Source organism: Eutrigla gurnardus (assembly GCF_963514095.1).
Source record: "Eutrigla gurnardus genome assembly, chromosome: 4".
Classification (NCBI taxonomy): Eukaryota; Metazoa; Chordata; class Actinopteri; order Perciformes; family Triglidae; genus Eutrigla; species Eutrigla gurnardus.
In genome coordinates this window covers 10212795-10226937 of record NC_139918.1, presented here as the reverse complement: position 1 = coordinate 10226937, position 14143 = coordinate 10212795, and the positions used below count along the sequence as shown (strand labels likewise).

Here is a 14143-nt window from a genome sequence, read left to right as displayed (position 1 = left end):
CACGCATCCAACTTTGGTTTGGTCATGATGTAGGTGAGAGGATTGTTGTCAGTCCATACTGTGAAAGGAAGCCCTCTCAGCCAGTGGCTAAACTTCTCACACACACTCCATTTCAAGGCTAAGAATTCCAGCCTATGAGCTGGATATTTCTTTTGAGAGCTGCTCAAAGTCTTACTGGCGAAAGCAATAGGGCGGGCTTTCTTTTCACCAGCTGGAATTTGTGACAATACAGCCCCCAGTCCGTCCAGTGAGGCATCGATGGATAGGATGAGAGGACGAGAGAAATCTGGGTGTGAGAGGACAACACAGTTTAAAAGGCTCTCTTTCAAGTCACACAGGGCTACATCACATTCATTTGTCCAATCAGAGGGTTTGAGCTTTCTGTAAGAGCCAGCATTGGAGTTGGCTCGGACTTTACCACGTTTCTTCTGCCCAGCAGTGAGTGCAAAAAGGGGCTTGGCCATAGAGGAGCAATTGGGGATAAAATGTTGGTAATAAAAAACCATCCCTAAAAAAGATTTTATCCTCCTGACCGATGGTGTGCAGCCGTCTTCCTCCATGAGATCCGCTTTTGACATCTTGGAGATGACCTCAATTTTTGCCGGATCCACCGCAACACCACTGCCATCTATGATGTGGCCCAAGAACTTGACTAATGACCGCATAAAGTGGCATTTTTTGGGGCTCAGTTTGAGGTTGTGAAGCCTGAGCCGCTGGAACACAGTCTCTAACCTCTCCAAAACTGCCTCTTCTGTTGAAGCAAAAACAAGTAAATCATCAAGGTAACACAACAAACTACTGAAGTTCAGATCCCCAAATATGCTCATCATCATCCTCATGAATGAGGCAGAACTATTGCAGAGACCCTGGGGCATCCTATTATATTCATATAGTCCCATGGGGGTCGTGAATGCAGTGTATTTTTTGTCTTCCTCTGCCATCGGGATATTATAGAAACCTGATGTCAGGTCCATTGTGCTGAAGTAGGTGTTTCCACCCAGCGCAGCCAGACAGTCTGATTGGTGTGGCAGTGGGTGGGCATCTTTGAGGGTTCTCGTGTTGAGCCACCTAAAGTCAGTGCAAAGTCTCAAATTCCCATCCTTTTTCCACACTAAAACAGGTGGGGATGCATACTCACTCACTGATTTCTTTATTATCTCTTGTTCTTCCATTTCAGACAGAACCTGTCGCAGCTTCTGGTAGTGGGCTGGTGGTACTCGCCGATAAGGGAGGCGGAATGGTCTTTCGTCGGTGAGCCTAATGCGATGCACAAACCCTTTAGCCTCACCACAGTCCAGTGCATGTTTTGAAAAGATGTCATTGTACTTGATAAGCAGCTCAACTAATTTTTCTTTTCCCATCGGACCAGCATGGCATTGATCAATGTCGATGTCAGTGAGCCCAGCTTGTTGTAGTCGCTGCTTTAGGTCCACTGGTCTGCCCTCATCATGTGTTCTCTCCTGTTTGACTGTTTCAGGTTGACTGGTGCCCTGGAAAACCTCAAAATCTTCTACAGCTAAACAGGGAGACACATCTGCCAGTTTACTGTTTCTCTTCAATGTAACAGGTTTGTCTGACAGGTTGGTAACTTTCATGGGAATCCACCTATCACCCCACAAAGGTGTGATTACACGACCAATCATGATGTTACGGGGGAGGGACTTGGATGAGGTGGGCTCGACAATTACTGTGCTGCCTGGTGACATGGGAACATTATTTGGCAGTTTACCCCAGACTAGATGTTCTTGTCTCGCCAGCAGGGTGAGTGACTGCTGGAGCTTGACAGTTCCTATCCTGTCCGGAAGCTCTTCACCTCTCCACCGGGAAGAATTCGCCATGAGGTCCAGGAACTGCTCACACTCAGGAAGAAGACTGCCACTAGAGACAAGACGCCAATAGTCATCGGTTACTTTCAGTTGATGCATAAGAAACTTGATGACATTTGTGCCGATGATCAAATCATCACGTTGGCCAGGCACTACGAGGACAGGCACAACACAGGTCTCTCCATACAGCTTCATTTCAACTTCATACATACACTTAGGTTTTGTTAATGTTCCTCCACACCCCACTAACACAACTTCTTGAGTCAAGGGAGAAGGTTCTGAAAGCACATTTTCACTCAACATCTTCTGCTCTGCTTGCTCACTTAGCGTACAGGCCATGGAACCTGAATCTATCATCCCCTGCAACTGAAATGTGTTGTTTATTGTAACTGGGGTGTAAAACAGTTCATCATAAGGACCCAGTCTTTGTGTACTTTGGACTATTACTTTAGCACCAACTGGTGCTGCCGCACATGCTTTTATGTAGTGCTGCTCGTCAACACTGTTGAGGGTTTCTTTTTCTTCACCCGCACATCCCCTCACCAGATGCAGGCCCGTTAGTTTAAAGGCTGAGGGTTTTGTGGTGGAGAGGCACTCCGAGTCTGGTCAGACTTACGGTTAGGACAGTTCCTTCTTATGTGGTTCGGCTCGAAACATGCCAGGCACAGGCGCTTCTCCCTGCAATGCGCAAGCGTGGAGTGCTCCGTGGACTTACAGACCCTGCAGGGGCTATGCTGAAATTGTCCTGGGGAGACTGGTTTGTGAGCAGCATTACTCTTCTGTGATAGTGCATTTTCAAAAAGGCTAACTAATACTTGAAGGCATTTCTCATTACAGGGGGGATTGGATGATGCAAGACTCTCATTCTGCACTGGCGACTCTCCTGAGTGACAGCTTTTCCTTAAATCATCAAGTGCAGGAGTTTGAACCTGAGCTGTCACCGGCCTAAGGCGTTTTGACTTGGAAAGGACATGTTCTATCATTTCAAGTTGGTAGCGATCAATGTGCTCTTGAACCTCACTGGCTGTCCATTTATCTGGTGCTTTAAGCTTGAAAATAGCAGTGAGAGCGGGATCAGGGCAGTATTTAACAAACATCATGGTAGCCTCCTGACAAGGATCTTCCATGTGTCTGCCTAACCTTCTCAAACCTTCCTCTGCTGCATCAACGGCCTTGTTCAGGCGGAGCCAATAATCTACAGGGGTCTCACCTGGCACTGGGACGGTGCTATAAAAATCAGCCATAGGCATGCATGAAAAAGTTACATCACTAAAATGTCGCCTGAGAATGTCATAGATGATTTTTGGATCTTCTTGAGGTCTCATGGCTGGACTGCTCCTCAGAGTTATTCTTACTGTGTCTTTAGCTTTTCCCATGAGCTTGGACATTATTTCAAAGTACTGTTCGTGTGGAGGCGTGGCTCGTTTCTTGAGATAAACTTCCATCAACTCTTCCCACTCACATACCCCTTTTCCACCAACGCGAACCATAGTTCAAGAGCCGGGCCGGTGCCGTGCTGGTTCGCAGTTGGTTCAACTTGCGAACCGTCCGAGAACCTGTTTGCGTTTCCACCGGCTAGAGGGCCCAGAGAACCACGTCATTACGTCACTGTATACGTCTGAGGTTTCCCCGCAGCGCTAATTTCAAGCATAGCAGACATGTCTCTTCAGAAAAAGTGTTTATTTTGGTAAATAATACAATAACAATAAAATACACAAAATACTAAAATCACAACATTTTTTAAAGTGTAGAACAGTGTGTGATCAATAGATCGGAGTGTTTGATGTTTAGTCATCTGCAGGTTGGACCTCCGTTCAATATCGCCGATGTCCGACAGCTCTACAAACACAAACCAGAGAACAGCGGTTTAATCACAAACGTGTCCACGACGCTGTGAAGACAGATGTTATGTTACGTTGGTAGTTGGTAACGTTTAGTGAGCGAACGGCAGTCAGAAAGTGGCATGCTAACGTTGTTGTTAGCAATATCACGCTAGCTGGCTAGCTAGCCGGTCAGCTTACATTACCCGAGGAAGCAAAGCCACTAGTTGCTGCTGTTACGAACGTAATCACTAGCTTGGTAAACTAAACAGAAATGTGTCGTTGGTTTGCAACGAGGTGAAACATTTTAAAAGTGAAACTTACCGGGAACAGTAACGTTAGTAAAACTCAGCAGCGGCGTATTTTCCCCCGTTGCCTCGAGCGTTAACCCCGCCCCCAGCCCCTAACGTAAGCCGGGCCCTGTTCCAGCCCAGCAAGGCGTTGGGGCCGCTCGGGAACCAGTTTTCCAGGCCGAGAGCCGGCTCTTTGTCTGTGGAAACAGGAAGAACTGGTTCGCGATTGGGCACCGGCTCCGAACCGGCCCTCAAAATGCCTCGGTGGAAAAGGGGTAACAGACTGTGTTCTTGTCGGAGCCATCTCCTCTGAAGACTGGAGGCTCTCTGACGTCTGACTGTAGGACTAACTTGGTACCAGTCAAGTTGAGGTAAGTAGGGTCACTGGGTATCTGGCTAACACTACTCTGAGCTTGTGTGCCTTTAACATCCCTCCCATCACGATCAACCCTCAATTGATCTCTTATAGTCTGTCCTACTTGCTGCGCAATATGTGTTATTAAGTCATTTAACACTGGGTCTGTCGTGTCTGGAAGACCTGAAGGTGTGGCACCCTGACTGGAACTAGGTGCGACATTACCAGGTGCACGTGTGGAACAGTGAGCTGGTGAACCAACATTTGCTGCACCTCTGACTGGAGTACTGGCTAACTCACTGAGAAATCTTCCCCTCCCAACAGAAAGATTAAAAATGTCAGCTGAAATTTTGTCATCATCAACTTTCCCAGCTTTTTCCCAAAAGAATGCCATTTTAAAGTTCTTAAACAGCACCTAACTGTACACAATAAAATACAGAAAATATCAAATTTATCCTCAGAACAGGAAATACAAAATAGCTGAACAAAATCACTTTTCTATTTTTTTTTTTATTTATTTTTTTTTTATACCAAAAGATACATTAATGAAGATGGTTGGTGGGTAGCAACCCCATGTGACCAAGCTGGTGTTGATCCACAGCTCCAGAAGAAACGAAGAACCAGTCTGAAGCAGCGTGGATCCGGGTCACGGCACCACTGTAACCGGTCTGCGTTGTGTTGTGTCGTTGAGGAAAGAAAGACCACAGTTCTCGTTTTCGGCCAGCAGGGGGAGATTTATTCTGCGTACAGCAATATTATAGTTAGTACAGCACTCTTCTTCTCAGTCTCACACACCTCTCTTCTCATCAGCCATTTTTCGGACTGCATGTGTAACTCCTAATCTCATTCTCATAGTCATAATACAATCACCAAACAACCCCCCCCCCCCCCCCCCCCATGACCCACTGGCAACATTTTAGTAAGTAAATAAGAACACATATGAACATCAACACCAAAAGGGTGAATAAGAAATGTGAAACCATTACAAATGCAATTACAAAAATACACAAAAGCAAATGGGAGCTCACCTGCGTACAGCAATATTATAGTTAGTACAGCACAGCACTCTTCTTCTCAGTCTCACACACCTCTAGAGGAGGGGAGGAATAACAACTGCATGAGAGACTAGCTTAACTTAGACTCACGACCGTCACTCGGAGTGCCGTGCAAAATACACTCACAACTGCACACATAACATAACCATTCACTCAATTAGCTGAAAAAACCATGGTATTAAACCCGCCTGGTTAAGACACAAAGAAAACATACATTTCACACTCTTAACAAATATTTTAAGCACTAGCACGTTTTACCCCTACCTCTTCTCATCAGCCATTTTTCGGACTGAGAGAAACGGCGCAACGTGCACAGGATGTTGACGGAAAGGAAGGATTACGTTACCAAAATAAAACTAACAAAATAAAAGCCCCCAAAACCGAATATTAATGAAAAACATGTATTAAAACTAACAGTTGTAATATAAAGTGATTTTTGGTGAAATGAAATGAAAAGAACCCATCGGTTACACAGGCCCTGTGCACCTTACACCCAGGGAGTGAGGATTTCCTGGATGCAAACAAAGTGAGACCACTGCTTGACCTCACAGGCACAGAGATGAAGGAGGCTGAGTTTGCTGTAGCACAGCAGTTTCTGCAGGACGAAATGGCCAAATCAAATAAAAACTGGAATACACAGGACATTTTGATAAGATACTGTGAGCCTCTAGCAGCCATGCCTACTGTGCTAAAAACACTCAAGCTGAGCCTTACCTTCGGTGCATCAACTGCAACATGCGAAAATTCATTTTCAACTCTAAAAAATGTGTTCAGTGAACACAGAAGGAGCATGCTCCACAAAAGAAAAGCCTGTCTCATCCAGATTGCTGTGGAGAAGGACCTCACCAAAAAGTTAACTGGAGAGTGGAAAGAGACGCTGCTTAGAAGATTCAGCACAGCTTCAAGGAGGCTGCAGCTCTTCTGAAGGTAAGAAATATTTTTTGTAATCACATTTCAGATTTTATTATATCAAGTATTATGTTTATTTTAACATGATTATTGACATTACTGAGGGGGGAATACCTCGTTTGTATTGAAAATATAATAATGTACAATTTGTTATGTACATAGTTTAACCTTTTGACTTTTGACTGTCCAACAAGGATCCTGTGCCCCCTGGTGGATCAAGTGTGTGCCAATGTCTTGGCATTTAAAGTGCCGCACACCTCTGCGTTCATGAAAACAAACGATATGCATGAAGTGAACAGTGCAGCCTGCGGTTATCTTCTCCAAGACGGTTTGTTGGTGAGGAAATGGGTTCCTCAGGGGGATTGTTCTGTGGGGGACGAAGTTGTGCAAATTGTTCTGCCTGCTACATTAAGGCCCACTGTGCTCCAGACTGCTCATGGTGGTGTTGCAGGTCATCTCGGAGTAAGAAAAACTTATGATCGAGTTTTGAGACATTTTTACTGGCCTCTGTTGAAAAAAGACATTTCTGCCTTTATTAAAACGTGTCACACCTGCCAGTTGACTGGGAAACCAAACCAGCCAATTAAACCTGCCCCCCTCCATCTCATTCCAGTTGCTGAACAGCCATTTGATCATCTCATTGTAGATTGTGTTAGTCCTTTGCCACGTTCAAAGTCTGGTAGTAATTTTTTGCTGACAGTGATGTGTCCTGCTACACGCTACCCGGCTGCCTACCCTCTCAGAAACATCACCGCCAAGTCAGTTGTTAAAGCTTTGACACAGTTCATGTCCATTTTTGGTGTCCCAAAGGTAATTCAGTCCGACCAGGGTTCTAACTTCTGTTCCAACGTGTTTGCAGAAGTGTTAAAACAGTTAAACATCAGACATTCTAAGTCCAGTGCCTACCATGCTCAGAGCCAGGGAGCGCTGGAGAGGTTCCATCAAACTCTGAAATCGCTCCTTCTTTCCTACTGCACTGAGTTGGACAGTGACTGGGAAGAGGGATTACCATGGTTGATGTTAGCTGCTAGGGAGGTGTCTCAAGAGAGCTTGGACTTTAGCCCCAATGATCTTTTGTTTGGCCACACAGTTCGAGGCCTTTTAGCTTCATTGCACAGTGACTGGCATGCTGAGGAGGCCCCAAAGAACGTGATAGATCATGTAAATGGCTTCAGAGAACGTTTATACCGTGCAAACAAACTGGCGAAAAAAAATCTGCAGGCAGCTCAGAACAAAATGAAAACCCTATGATCGAACAGAACGCCGTGAGTTTACTCCTGGTGACCAAGTGCTGGCTCTTCTGCCTTTAGTTGGCTCACCTTTCCAGGCAAAGTATTCTGGCCCGTACACAGTGACCCAAAAAGTGTCTGAATTTAATTATCTGATCGCAGCTCCTGACCGGAGGAAGCCTGTGCAATTGTGTCACCTTAACTTGTTGAAACCATATTTTTCCCGCCCTCCTGCATCAGCTCCTGGTTCATCACTTTCTTTTGCCGCTAGTGCTGTTACACTGGGTCATTCTACCTCACTTGTTGTGCCAGAGGGGGAAGTTGAGGAGTTGATTACATCAGATGATGGGATTTTGAGAGGTCATCTTAAAAACTCTGAGTCACTTGCCAATCTGGAGGAAATGTTGAATAATTTACCTGAGCAAAAATGTACAGAGTTGGTGAATCTCATTAAAGATTATCCCTGTCTGTTTGCCGATACTCCATCTCGTACCCATCTCATTGAGCATGACATTGATGTGGGAGATGCACAGCCAATAAGACAATGTTTCTACCGCATGTCTCCCGACAAGCGTGTGCAGTTGGAAGCCGAAGTTGGTTATATGTTGGAAAATAATATTGCTGAACCATGTGCGTCTAGTTGGTCTTCCCCATGCCTGCTTGTCAGTAAGCCAGATGGCACATTTAGACCATGTACTGACCTCAGAAAAGTAAATAAAGTGACGAAGCCCGACTCTTTTCCACTTCCACGTATGGAGGACTGTGTGGATCAGGTTGGTTCTGCCAAATTTGTTAGTAAGTTTGACTTGCTTAAAGGTTATTGGCAGGTTCCTTTATCTCCTAGGGCTAGGGAGATCGCCGCCTTCATTACACCCAGCGGGTTGTATTCATACAACGTTATGCCATTTGGGTTACACAATGCCCCAGCCACCTTCCAGCGCCTAATGAATAAAGTAGTGTCAGGGCTGACTGGTTGTGCTGTTTATTTGGACGATGTTGTGGTTTACAGTGACTCCTGGGAAGATCATTTACAGCGCATCCGGGCATTGTTTGACCGTCTGGCCTGGGCTTGTTTGACCATCAATCTGGCAAAATGTGAGTTTGCCAAAGCAACAGTCACTTACCTGGGAAAAGTTGTTGGCAAGGGTCAGGTGAGGCCAGTAAGGGCGATAGTGTTGGCAACTTATCAGTTTCCTGTTCCGGTCACCAAGAAAGAACGTTCCCGTTTCTTGGGTATGGTGGGTTACTATCGTGGTTTTTGTAACAACTTTTCCACAGTTGCTGCTCCCCTCACTTCCCTGCTGAGCCCAAAGATGAAGTTTGAGTGGTCTCCCGCATGTCAACAAGCTTTTGAGGCTGTAAAGTCTTTGTTGTGTTCTGCCCCTATCCTTGCAGCTCCACAGATGGACCGGCCTTTTTCATTATATGTGGATGCTAGTAAGGTGGGAGCTGGTGCTGTGCTCATGCAGACCAATGAAGGTGGTGTCAACTGTCCCGTGAGCTTCTTTTCTAAAAAGTTCAACTCACATCAGCGGAATTATTCCATCATTGAAAAGGAAGCCCTTGCACTCATCTGGGCTTAAAGACATTTTTAGGTTTATGTGGGGGGTGGTGTAAGTCCTTTGGTGGTGTACACTGACCATAATCCTTTGACTTTTTTCCACTCACTCCAAAACCCTGTGGAGAAAAATGTAAATACATAAGCTAATCACACATGTTTTAAATTACTACACATAGACTCAGATGTTCAGGCTAGTGGAAAACTATTGTGAGGGTCAGAAACTGTGTCAGGGCATTCCATCTGTACGCCATACGTTGAAAACAGGAAACACAAGAGAGGATCACATTTGGGTCACACACACACACATGACAAGCTCATGATATACATCCCGACAACACACAATGAACGGACACATTGTGTAGCCGCACCAGGAAGGAGCACATGACAAGCACATGATATGCATCTCGACAACATACACACACAATACATAGATGACAGCACCCGGAGGGATGGACCGTATGAGCCAGTGTGGGTGGAGATACCCAGCGCTCCAACCAGGCCGCGGCATGCTAAAATTACGCTCCGCCTGCATCTATAGAATGAGCCAATCAGACTCATGCGGAGTCTCTTGAAATACGCTGCGCACTCTGTTGTAAAGCGCCTTTTGAGTAAATTCAACCCTATGTTGAGTTGACTTTTAGGTCCGTGCACGTTTAACTGCCGGAATATGTTTTCCTGATATTTGTGCTAATAAAGCGCTGTTATTGATACAACCCATAGACTCTCCTCCTATATACAAGCTTACTATTTTTTTTCACAACAAATCTGGTAGCAGAGGATGGTTGGGAGAAAAGCTTGAGGAGGAAAGAATTTTAACGACTACCTCCTGTCTTGCAGAAGGAGGGGGGCTTCCTGAAAGAAAGTGGAGGCCAGAAGGATTCATCCACTCTCGGGAAAGTTGATCACATGAGCGCTCAACCGAAAAGGTAAGCAGAAACCTATTTAATTGAATTCTGTATATTGAAAAATATAAATTAGGTGATCAACAAATACCGAGTGTGAGTATGAATACTTTAGACAAAATTTAACTAAAGGATAAAATGTTAAAAAATAGAAGGAAAACATATTCTGCAAAAGTGATAAAATAAACCTGCCATAGTGTGTACACATGTGTGACTGAACCTAACAGAAAACACGAGATGAAGGACGAATAGAAGGGCTTTTATGTGTACAGTATCGTGAAGTAGCGGACCCACCATACTCCGTGAAACATGAGAATTCTTGCACATAATTAAGTCACTCTATTAACGAACATAGCGTGTTTTGGGTTAACCAACAGACTGCATAAATAGTACTTTGTAATTTGGAAACGATACAACTCCTCCGGGACCTCGCTGTCGAGCAGAGAAGCGTAGGCAGTGGTTGTAATACAGGAAAACTTATAGTAATTTGGAACCGATACAATTTCTCCGGAACCGCGCTGTCGAGCAGAGAAGCGTAGGCAGTGGTTGTAATACAATAGAAATTTATAGTACTTTGTAATTCGGAAACCGATACAATTTCTCCGGAACCGCGCTGTCGAGCAGAGAAGCGTAGGCAGTGGTTGTAATACAAGAAAATTTAGACATGGCATGGAGTTTTATGACATAGACATAGAAGAGTTCAGAGATATAGATAACAAAGAAGAAGAGGAAGCAGCCGACACCCTGTTGCACGCTCCAGGAAGTGACACTCTCCACTCAGCAGCAACAGCAGAGATACACATACCAACGATAACGGTAGTGAGTAGACAGATACTAGAACTAGAAAAACTTATTAAGACGAGTCTGTTAAATAAACCTAGTGGGATTGGGGCTGGTCTGGGTAACGTTAGGAGCGATTCTTTTGATTATATTGAGGGATTGAACGAGGGGGAAATGGAAGACTTCGTAGAGACCTTGAAGGCTAGAGTTATGACTGAGGATAGAAGTAAAAAGGGAGATGGGAAGATAGTTAAATCGGTAGCGAAAAGGTGGGAGATAAAGGGATGGATCACCAAGGACGGGCTGCCATCAAGAGAAGCTATGAATATAATGGTGAATGATGTCAAACAAAGATTAGAGAGAGCTCGACAGAACATGGAGGCTGAAAAGGACAAGCGATCAGTTTTCAAACCACTCAAAAAGATGTTTGAAGAACAAGAAGAAGAGACAAGAGTAACAAACCTAATGCTAAAAGATCTATTCCAGCAGAGAAAAATGGAGAGGGGAGACAAACATGAAGAGACACAGGGAGGGGGAGGGGGCATATATCCAGTCCTGCCAGAGAAGTTAACAACTGGGCCTCCAGAAACGACACCTCCCCCAACAGCCCCACCTCCCTACACCCACCAAAGATGTATGCCTGCACAGACCACAGACACAGCAGTACAAGCACCAGTACTAACATTGGCCGGCGTGGAAGTCCTCGTACAAGACCAAGACAGAGAGGAAATGAAGAGAGAAGTGGAAAGACTGCAACAGCGAATAACGGCACTGGAGCCCCCTGGAGGATCAAGGAGTCAAGGCGGCTCAGAAAAGACCTGGTCAGAAAGTGAACCAGAAGGACCTCTCACAAAAAATCCCTCGAAGCCACCTAGTGGTGGAAACCATATCGACCCAAGGAAGGAGGGGTCAACCAGAGTAAAGTCACCTGCCAGCCGTATTGGCGGCCAGAAAGAGGAAGAGGAACGGGGAGCGGCTGGAGGATACAATCCTAAATCAACGGCATGTGGATACGATCGGGACTTCATGAGAGAAAACGAGGACCACTTTGGCCTCCCCACAGGAGGGGTAGACATATCTCAATTGACTGATCTAAGCAACATGGCCGCTCCAAGTCCAAAAACCCCGCCAAGGAGCCCAAGCCCCACCAGAGGAAGATATGTGGTGCTTCACGGGCCCCCATACCACGGATGTCTCCCTCCCAGAACACATACCACTGCCAAGACAACATGGACTCCCATGTACGGACCACCCAGGAGCCGCAGCGGTTTTGAATGCGGTGAACTCACGATTTTGGACTATAACCCCCCATGACGTAGGAGCCCTGGAAACACAACCAGTGATTGTCACCCTGAAAGACCCAGATGCACCTCCTATTTATCGACGGCAGTATCCCCTAACCCAAGATCAAATGAAGGGAATTGCCCCCACGATACAGGGCCTTCTGGACGTCGGGGTAATATACGAGTGCCACTCCCCATGGAATACTCCCATATTACCGGTACAGAAAGCAGGGGGAAAGGGCTGGAGAATGGTACAAGATTTCCGCCCTATAAATGATGCAACGACTCCAGATGTTCATCCAGTACCAGACCCACACGTAGCACTCACGAGTTTAAGCCCAGCATTTCGATACTTCACTGTCATAGATTTGGCAAACGCTTTCTTCAGTGTTCCACTGGCACAAACATCACAAGCCATGTTTGCTTTCACGTTTGGGGGCAAACAGTACACCTACAATCGGTTGCCACAGGGGTTCAGGGACTCGCCAGGTCTCTTTAATCAGGTACTAAAAGCACACCTACTAGAACTCCAATGGCCACCAGGGGTTGTGCTCATCCAATATGTAGATGATCTTCTCTTGGCAGCAGAAACATCTACCCTCTGCCTGGAGGCCACTGCCCTACTGTTCTCAGTTCTGCACAAAAAGGGCTACAAAGTCAAGAGAGAAAAAGTGCAGCTATGCAGAGAAGAAGTCCTATTCCTAGGCCGACAAATCTCGGCATCAGGATTGGGAGTATCTACGGCCCACAGGGAATCAATCCTACACCATCCAAAGCCCACCACGGTGGCAGACATGCTGTCATTTCTGGGACTAACGGGCTACAGCCGATCCCACATACCTGATTACTCCAATCGGACACAACGTTTGCGGACAATGATCAACGAGGTAGGGGCTCGAAACCTCACAGAACGACTACCCTGGACTTCTGAAGCTGAACAAGCATTCACTGACATGAAACAAGTACTCTCCCAAGCTGCTGCACTCACCTCACCGGACTACACAGAAGTGTTCCATTTGGATGTTTCTGAACAAAATGCATTTTTAAATGCTGTTTTGTATCAGAAAAAAGGGGGAGAGAGGAATGTGCTGATATACTACTCTTCAAAACTCGACGCAGTGGAAACCGGACAGTCAATGTGCGCCAGATATGTTGCAGCGGTAGCAAAAGCTCTCCAAAAAACAGCACATGTAGTGATGTGTCACCCATTACAGGTCCACACTGAACATGGAGTTGCAGCGTTTTTGGCAAGTAAGGAGTTTACTTTCAGCATGGCCAGAAAAACCAAGATTCAAAGAGAATGCACCAGGCCACATATAACCTTTGTCGCAGCCGAAAGGAACATGGCTGGAAACTTTGGGAAAGGAACCCCACATTCATGTGAAGAACTTGCGGTCAAGGAAAGTAAGCTCAGACAAGACCTGAAAAATGACATAGATTTCAAAGCAGAACTCTGGCTCTACACTGACGGAATGCTTCTACCGAGGAGAAAACGGACTGAACCAGGCATCATATGCAGTGGTTCAGCAACACTCCAATGGAAGACATGAGACGCTCAAAGCAGAAGTAATACCACAACCCGCTTCAGCGCAAATGGCAGAAGTCAAGGCGCTCACCGAAGCCTTGAAACTGGCCAAAGGAAAGACGGTGAACATCTTTACAGATTCTGCTTACGCACATGGGGCGGCACAAGTAGATGCACCCATGTGGCAACGGAGGGGATTCGTAACATCCAGCAACGCCCCAATCAAACACCAAAGAGAAATACAAGAGCTGGTGGAAGCAATCACCCTACCAAGAGGAGTATCCATAATGAAGTGCAAAGGACATGAGAAAACAGGCACCAGGAAACGAGGCTGCAGATCAGGCGGCCAAAAAGGCAGGAGGATATCAGCCAAAGCAAATGATACTTAAGCTGACGCCCCCCCAACCTAAACTCACCGAAGAGGACCTAAAAAAGATACAAGAACAAGCAGGCCCGTACGAATGGTCGACATGGACACAAAAGGGGGCCACAAAGAAAGAAGGTCTCTGGAGATCACATGATGGAAGGATAGTGGCACCAGCAAAACTAGTAGCGACCCTACTAAAAGAAGCCCATGGACCAACCCATGAAGGACAAAGACAAAC

At 45.9% G+C, this 14143-nt stretch overlaps 1 protein-coding gene across 1 annotated transcript in view; it reads right to left on the bottom strand.

Moving 5' to 3' along the window:
- Window positions 1–6670: 6670 nt before the first annotated feature.
- Window positions 6671–14143, bottom strand: part of LOC311012983 (WD repeat-containing protein 37) — a 265141-nt gene continuing 257668 nt past the window's right edge. Inside the window, exon 15 of the transcript XR_014597092.1 lies at window positions 6671–6681. The gene's annotated coding sequence lies outside the window, so the exon portion shown is untranslated. The remainder of the gene's footprint in view (window positions 6682–14143) is intronic.